The sequence below is a fragment of the Phyllobates terribilis genome, unplaced genomic scaffold, assembly GCF_046119375.1.
Source record: "Phyllobates terribilis strain yellow unplaced genomic scaffold, ASM4611937v1 Scaffold_3__8_contigs__length_932513732, whole genome shotgun sequence".
Taxonomy (NCBI): domain Eukaryota; kingdom Metazoa; phylum Chordata; class Amphibia; order Anura; family Dendrobatidae; genus Phyllobates; species Phyllobates terribilis.
Window position 1 is genome coordinate 159820793 of NW_027362763.1, and position 8554 is coordinate 159829346.

An 8554-nucleotide genomic window follows, 5' to 3' on the forward strand; every position below is an offset into this window, starting at 1 on the left:
TCATCAGATGACGGGTGTGAGTTACACATCCCATATTATACCCCATATGATAATGGGATAGCACGGTTCTTCATATAGATCAGACCTATTGTATGTGATGATGCATTATTATTATTCTGCCTCCTCTGTGTGATGTCCCTTATCCTCCCCTGCAGTACAATGATATATGTGTATGGGGGATATCCCCCTATAATATAATAGTTTCTGTGGAGGGTCCGGCTTGTATCACATCCTCTACATCTGCGGCAGTGTAATCAGTGAGTACATCATATAGAAGTGAGACCTTCCTGCATCTGGGGCTTTTATTCTCCTGCGGTTTCTAGGTCTTATTGACATTTCTTTTTACTTTTTAGACCTTGATCGGATCATTAAACCCTTTGAGACTTCCTTGTAAGAACGACTATAAACTGATCAAACTGATCAGCTTTGGATCTTTTGGGTGAGCTTTATTTTGCTATAATATTTATTTCCCTGGGCTCCTTATGATGATGCCTATGTCTCTGTGACCTGCCCATGTAATATTCCCATAGACAAATTATATGAGTCCACATCACTGTCCACATCTATCACTATTCAGGTCAGGTAGGATGTGACGTGGATGAGGTGATCATTTGAGGAGTGTTGTTTTATGTAATTTTAGACCTGGATTTCTAGTGACGCCCAACATGTTATATCGACCATTAGTACAGGAGATCACTTGATGAGGTCTATAGACTCATTGTTAGTAAGAATTCATAATAAATCTTGGATTTTCCTCCTCTCAGGGCCGTCCACTTAGTGCGCCATAAAAACACAAATCAAGTATGCGCTATGAAGAAAATGGACAAGCAGAACCTGAAAGAACCAGAGGAACTGGAACGAGCCTTTTTGGAGAGGGACATCTCAATCTTTGCTGATTGTCCCTTTGTGGCCTCCATGTTCTGCTCCTTTCCGACTAAGCTTCATCTGTGTATGGTCATGGAGTATTTACCAGGTAGGACACATCCATCGTATCTATATCCAGCCCACGTCAGCTTAATCCTAGCACCTTATATACCCAGAATGTGCCCACATGGACGGGTACATGTCCTCATTGCATTTACTATGAGTTATTTGTTGCAAAGATGCCTGAAAAGTCAGTGATCTCTGTGAACATCTCCCCTGTATGTCCTCACTGAGCTTGGAAGCCATATCCACTATGGAAAAAAAGCTTGTAGATGAGGCCCGGCTGTGTCTCTTTGTATAGGGTCACTCTGCAGTATACAGTATATCTTTATATAACAGATCCTGTCCCACTGTCTCTGCTTATTTCTCATTCACCCTCATGATGTGTAATTTACATTGTAACAAACCCTCACGTTTCATATTTGCTTTGTCCTGTAGGAGGAGACTGTGGCAAGCTTTTAAAGTACAGGGGTGCTTTACCTGTCCCCCTGGCCCGTATGTATATTGCGGAAACTATTCTTGCTGTGGAATACCTGCACAACTATGGTGTGGTGCACAGAGACCTGAAGCCTGAGAAGTAAGTGACCCCTGTAATATAATACAGGGGAAGAAAGTTTGAGTTTTTTATATAGTCTGTGGGTTATTACTTAGGGCTGACACCATCTTTTCTTTCACAGCCTCCTGATTACATCAACAGGACATATTAAAGTCACAGATTTTGGGCTTTCAAAACTCGGCCTCATGAGACCAACATCTGCCATCTACCAGACTACATTTGAGGACATCACCAGCGAGTTCCTTGATAATGAGGTTGGTTTTACTTAGAGGATCTTCTACTTCATCTCATCTCTTTCTCCTTCTCTGATAATTTCTCATGTAGAAAATATTTCCTCTGATGTTACTGTATTTGTCGCAATTATATTTATTGATCATTATCTCATTGTTCTGTTGGTTTCCAGGCTGTTGGCACCCCTAAATACGTAGCTCCAGAAGTCATCTTAATGAAAGGATATGGAAGGCCTGTTGACTGGTGGTCAGTAGGGATCATCCTATATGAATTTCTTTATGGATTTACACCATTTAATGGAGCTTCCAAAAAGGAGATTTATCACAGTATCCTTAGGGGTAAGTAAAATCATCTGAATGCTGTGTGATCTCACAGTTATTTAGCTTGCTTGATTCTATGGTTTAGTTCTAGCTTTGTTAAGGAAATTGATTTTTAAGAAAATGAATGAAGACGGTTTCTGTAATATTTGTTTTTTATATAACAGATGACATAACTTGGACATTTGATAAATACTCTCCTCCCCGCGATGCTCGGGGCATCATAACTGAGCTGCTCAGAAAAAATCCAACACATAGACTTGGGACAGGTAATATTATAATAGTATTCTTTATGACTTATTACACCACTGTGACCAGAAAAATGATCTAGTCCGTTGGGATCAGCACTGAGATTCCCTACTCAACCTAATTTCAGTACATATCCGTTACATCTTCAGTTTAGATTAGCATAAACTATACAGATATGGAGCAGTTTCTCTTACAATGACTTTATCACTTTTTTTCTTGTGTTTCTTTCCCAGAAGGAGCAAATGAGATCAAATTTCATCAATTTCTGCGTTACTTAGACTTTGACAACCTTCTAAGTCAGAAGCCCCTGTTTGTTCCTGATCTAAAGACAGATGAGGACACTCGCTACTTTACCAGTAAGTAAAATGAGACGTCATCTACAGGAAACTGCCGTGTGTCTTGTCTCTCATTTTATGTGAAAGTTATTACCCATCATTATTAGTGATAACATGGTGACTGTCTGACCCTGGTCTTATACTAATAATCTCTGATAACAATTGTATTTTGCAGCTCGCTCCAGAACATACAAACATACTGATTCAGATGAGGGCGACACAAGTGGGGAGAATGACTGGACAGAAGTCCAGAATTTTGCATCATCTTCTGAAAAGTTTTCTAAAGTAAGTATGTAATGAATAAAATGTATAAGGCCATGTGCACACAATGAGTGTTTGATGAGTTTTTTACCTCAGTATTTGTAAGCCAAAATCAGGAGTGGGACAGTGAGAGGAAAAGTATAATAGAAACACGTCACCACTTCTGCATTTTTCACCCACTCCTGGTTTTGGCTTACAAATGCTGAGGTAGAAAACTCACGAAATACTCAACGTGTGCATGTGGCCTAAAACCTGTAATTAGAAAAAAGTTATAAAATATACCTATTTTATATTTCTCTGCTTCTTTTAGCTAATTACCACCAATACCGTAATGATGAACAATGAAGAGAAGCCTATGTCATCTTCATTGTGTTCCCCAGAGAACAGCGAAAAACGCTCAGACATGTAAGTAGATTATTATCATTATTGTGAGATTCAGTTCTGATATATGTCAGATCCAAATACAAGACACGAGTAACACAAACCTAAATCCAGCATCCACCACCCCATGATTGCTGATCTCTGTGGGTCTGGCTTGTGATAACACTGCAGTAACAACTGATCAATGTGACCCACTATTCATTTCCAGTTCACTATGGCCAATATTACTAGTTATACTGCATTCTTGATGGTAGAATGGGGTCCTAAACAGGGTGCCCCCTTCATTGTGTCCTAATTGGCCTTACAGACAGATGTTCTTCCATTTTTCTATTGTTTTTCCTTGTAATTTATTTTTCTTTCTTCTACAAAACAGGCAGAGAGAGTCTTCATCTTCCAAAACTGATGATGACAATCATTGTTTTCCTGATAAAACCAGCGAGTCATCCTCGTCCTCAGTGTCAGGTATGTACAGGTTTATAGGACATCCTATTATAGACTATAATACAAAAGTGTAATGTGAATCTGCACATGAAGACTCAGGAAATTACTTATTACTATTACTTTATTCCCGCTGCCCCCCTGATTATTCTATTTTTTGCTTTGTTAAAATCCCCCATATGATTCTAGAGTTATAGGCCTTTTTTATTTAGTGCTAACCTTTATGGTCTTTACCAAGGGGGCGTGGCTCACAGAATTCTCTGGGCGCGTATCTTCAGGCTGCTCTGCAATATTAAACTGTGAGCCATGCCCCCATGGTACAGATGATTACAATTAGCACTAAATAAAAAGGCCCATATCTCTGGAACTGTATGGCAGATTTTAACAAATCCAAAAGCAGAATACTCTGGATATCAGCAGAAATAAAGTAAGAGTGGATCCTGGACTCTTTTAATCTGGTGACGGGTCCTCTTTAAAGTTAGACTGAAGTTTTATGTAACTGATTATATAATAACGCTGCGGCTTGCTGAATGTAATGTCATGTTAATAGGGGAACATATTCCCTTTGGGAGACCCCACATGACGGCACATAGAAAACCTACAGGTGCATATTAATCAGTTTACATAACTCTATATAGACACAAAGCTAATCTTTTAGAAGTTTATAATCAGTTTCTGACTTTTTCATTAGAATCTCCTGTTCAGAAGAGAAGAAAATGTTTTCTAAATCTGAGAAAACAAGAAAAAACTGAGAAAGTAGAAGAGGGGGAACGTAGGCGAGGTAAGTGTGACAATAAGCTCCATGTTGTATAATGTCAGTGAGAAGGATTCGTGTGGAGCAGATGTTATCTGTCAGTGGTGGGATTGTCACATGTATGATGGCTGACACTGATCCCGTACCTGATCTGTATGGAGAAGATTCACCTCCCGTCCTCCCACAGAGACACCACAGTAGTATCCTGTAATATGGACTTCCATTACTTACATCAGTTTTACATCTTTTCTCATAGGTTCTCTCTTCCGCCGGATGATATCATCCTGCCGGCGTGGATTGTCCAGGGCTGCTCGCGCTGTCAGAGAATGCTGTATTTTTGCCTGCTGTCAACAGGGCACCATAGACATCTCAAGGACAGAAAACCCCGACATCTAGCTCCCTGAAGAACGTGCAGCACATCCTCCATCAATGCTGTACCTGTATGGAAGGACTTGTACATCTACCTGTGGCCTTCTGACCTGCAAGAAACATCTGCAAAAGCTGAAGACCCCTTTAATAACATCTCTTCATTCTTTCCTGCAATTCTTATTTAAAAAATATATAAATAGATACAAATTTAAAATTGATTAATCCCTTAAGCCATTTTGTATGTTAATGACCGAGCCTAATTTTTTAAAGCCTCACGTTATGAGGTAATAACTCTGGAATGCTTCAACTTATCCCATTGATTCTAAGAATGCTTTTTTGTGACATGTTTCACTTAATATTAGTGGTAAATTTTGGTCTATATTATTTGGGTTTATTTATGAAAATAATGAAAATTTTGCAAAAAAATTTAAAATGTCACTATTTTCAAACTTTGAATTTTTATGACCTTAAACTAGATAGTTATGCCACACAAAATAGTTAATAAATAACATTTCCCTCATGTCTACAATTTTTGAAACTTAGTTGTTTTTGAGCCTTGTCACATGACTTAGGATTGACGATGGGCAGTACCCTGAAACAGTATCTGCAAATTGAGATTTTTGTTTTGGCTTTATCCTATGTCATGTGACAAGGCTCGTTAGAGAGTCGATATTGACTTTTAGGATTGATACTTCCTATAGGTAGCACTAGAGTTCTAGTCCTCTTCCTTACTGAAGAGATAATTTGCTTATTTCTCAGAGGAGCATTGCGGCCTAAAAGTCTTCTCACCTTGGCATGTCAGGCTTGACATGTCACTCTCCGAAAGAGAAACGTTACTCCTTGGATTCTGATAAATATGAAAAAGTAACTTTTTACTTTTTCCAACAAAAATGTTGCTTTAGCCTCAAATTTTGCATTTTCACAGGGGTAACAGGAGAAAGTAGACCATATAATTTGTTGTGCGATTTCTCCTGAGTACACTGATACAACATATGTGGTAGAAACCTATTGTTTGGATCCACGGCAAGGCTCAGAAGGGAAGGAGCACCATTCCACTTTTGAAACTCAAAATTGACTGGAATCAATAGCAGACATCATTTCTACTGTTGAGCGAGCACTAAAATGCTCGGGTGCTCGAAGCTTGGGCCGAGCTCGCTGTGATACTCGGGCGTTCGACCCGAGCAACGAGCCCTATGTTAGTCTATGGGAGACCTGAGCATTTTTGCGGCGGCACCCCTGGCAGTCTTTTAAAAGCCTAACAATTGCCCAAAACGATAGTGACAGTGCTCAAATGACATGGGGACAGCATGGGGATCGCCCCAGGAAGCATTTCTGACCCCCAGGTCACTGCTGTCAACAATGTGGTCAGAGGTATTAAGCCACTGTTAAGGGATCACAATAAAACTTTCAAAAACGAAACTGAAACTGATTTCCTGTGAAATATGTTAAGGAAGTTCCTTTCCAGGGTAAAGACTTGTGTATAAGGTAAAATAAATATCCGCAAAAAAAATACTCCTCCACACCTTGGGCTATGTTCACAAGTAGCATTTTTTATGCGTTTTTGCACTTTTGTATTGCTTTCAACCGTGACAAATGCATTCACTGGGAAATGTCATTTTAACATTTTACAACCTTATCTGGCTATGTGCTGTGTGACCCATCCATACAGTGCTGAAAAGACATGGGAACAGCATGGGGAAGACCCCTGGAAGCATCTCTGACACCCATGTCACTGCCTAAATGTGTGCCCATCAGAAGTGATCCTTGCCGCATCAGAAGATGCAGACTTGCAACTATCCCCGTGCAAGAATCGTCCCAGGGCAGTGTTCAATTGTACCTCCCCCATTCCTTGCAATGCAAGCGCAAATATGCAGCCAACCAGCCACCCACCCAACCACAGGCTGCAATACTATACTGCTAGATTGCACTTGAAATGGGGCCTTTTACTTTGGAGGAGGCCGAAGCTGGCCAATACCTCATGGCTGCTTCGGCAGCGAGGTATCCATACTCAGTCCCCTGCCCCCCTATTTGTCCCGGTGTGCCTTATACATAAGATTAAGCGCGCCGAGTGTCCACGCTCAGTCCCCAGCCGACAGGGGGCAGCCGGGTGTCCATACTCGGTCCACAGCCGCCCCGCCGCCGGGTGTCCACACACGGTCCCCAGCCACCTGGGGGCGGCCGGGTGTCCATAAATGGTCCCCAGCCGCCCCTATTTCTCCTGTCACCTTCCCACACACTTTTCTTAGCCTAGCCTGCTTTAGGGCAGCTTTGGACGAGCCCACCAGAGAACCAGACTCCTCTGGTGGGCCCTGGCTTCTCAATCAGGGGCGTTGAGAGTGCCAAGGTGAGGAGCATGATGATGATGATAGAAGTTAGCATCTGCTTTGTTTTCTTGGAATGCAAGCGTAAGTGTGCAGCCTGCCACCCTCCCACCCCCAGGCTGCAATGCCATACTGCTAGCTTGCACTTGAAATGGGGTCTTTTAGTTTGGAGGAGGTCGAAGCTGGCCACGACCTCATGGCTGCTTCGGCAGCGAGGTATCCATACTCAGTCCCCAGCTGCCCCACGGCCGGGTGTCCATGCTCGGTCCCCAGCCGCCAGGGGGCGGCCGGGTGTCCATACTCGGTCCCCAGCCGCCCCGCGGCCGGGTGTCCACACACGGTCCCCAGCCGTCTGGGGGCGGCCGGGTGTCCATAAACGGTCCCCAGCCTCCCTTATTTCTCCTGTTACCCTCCCACACACTTTTCTTAGCCTGGCCTGCTTTAGGGCAGCATTGGACGAGCCCACCAGAGAACCAGACTCCTCCGCTGGGCCCTGGCTTCTCCATCAGGGGAGTTGAGAGTGCCAAGGTGAGGAGCATGATGATGATGATAGAAGTTAGCATCTGCTTTGTTTTCTTGGAATGCAAGCGTAAGTGTGCAGTCTGCCACCCACCCACCCCCAGGCAGCAATACCATTCTAGCTTGCACTTGAAATGGGGCCTTTTACTTTGGAGGAGGCCGAAGCTGGCCACTACCTCAAGGCTGCTTCGGCAGCGAGGTATCCATACTCAGTCCCTAGCCGCCCCTATTTGTCCCGGTGTGCCTTATACATAAGATTAAGCGCACATACCAAAACATTACCTGTGCCCTCCCCAGTGCATTTAGCGGGAATGACAGCCTTTTCCGCTGTAGTGTGTGCATGCCAAACCCCTGCTCATGGTACATGCGAAGATGCCTCCCACCCTGCATCTGTCGTTGCAGACTTGCAGCTATCCCTGTTCAAGTCCTTGTCCCAGGGCAGTGTTCAATTGTACCTCTCCCATTCCTTGCAATGCAAGTGCAAATATGCAGCCTGCCACCCACCCACCCCCAGGCTGCAATACCATACTGCTTGCTTGCTTGCACTTTAAATTGGGCCTTTAAGGCATGTGGAGGCGGAATCTGGCCACCACATCGTTGCTGCGTTGGCGGCGTGGTATCCATACTCAGTCCCCAGCCGCCTGGCGGCCGGGTATCCACACTTGGTCCCCCGCCGCCAGGGGGCGGCCGGATGTCCATACTCGGTCCCCAGCTGCCCCGCGGCCGGGTGTCCACACACGGTCCCCAGCCACCTGGGGGCGGCCGGGTGTCCATAAATAGTCCCCAGCCTCTCCTATTTCTCCTGTCACCTTCCCACACACTTTTCTTAGCCTGGCCTGCTTTAGGTCAGCATTGGATGAGCCCACCAGAGAACCAGACTCCTTCGGTGGGCCCTGGCT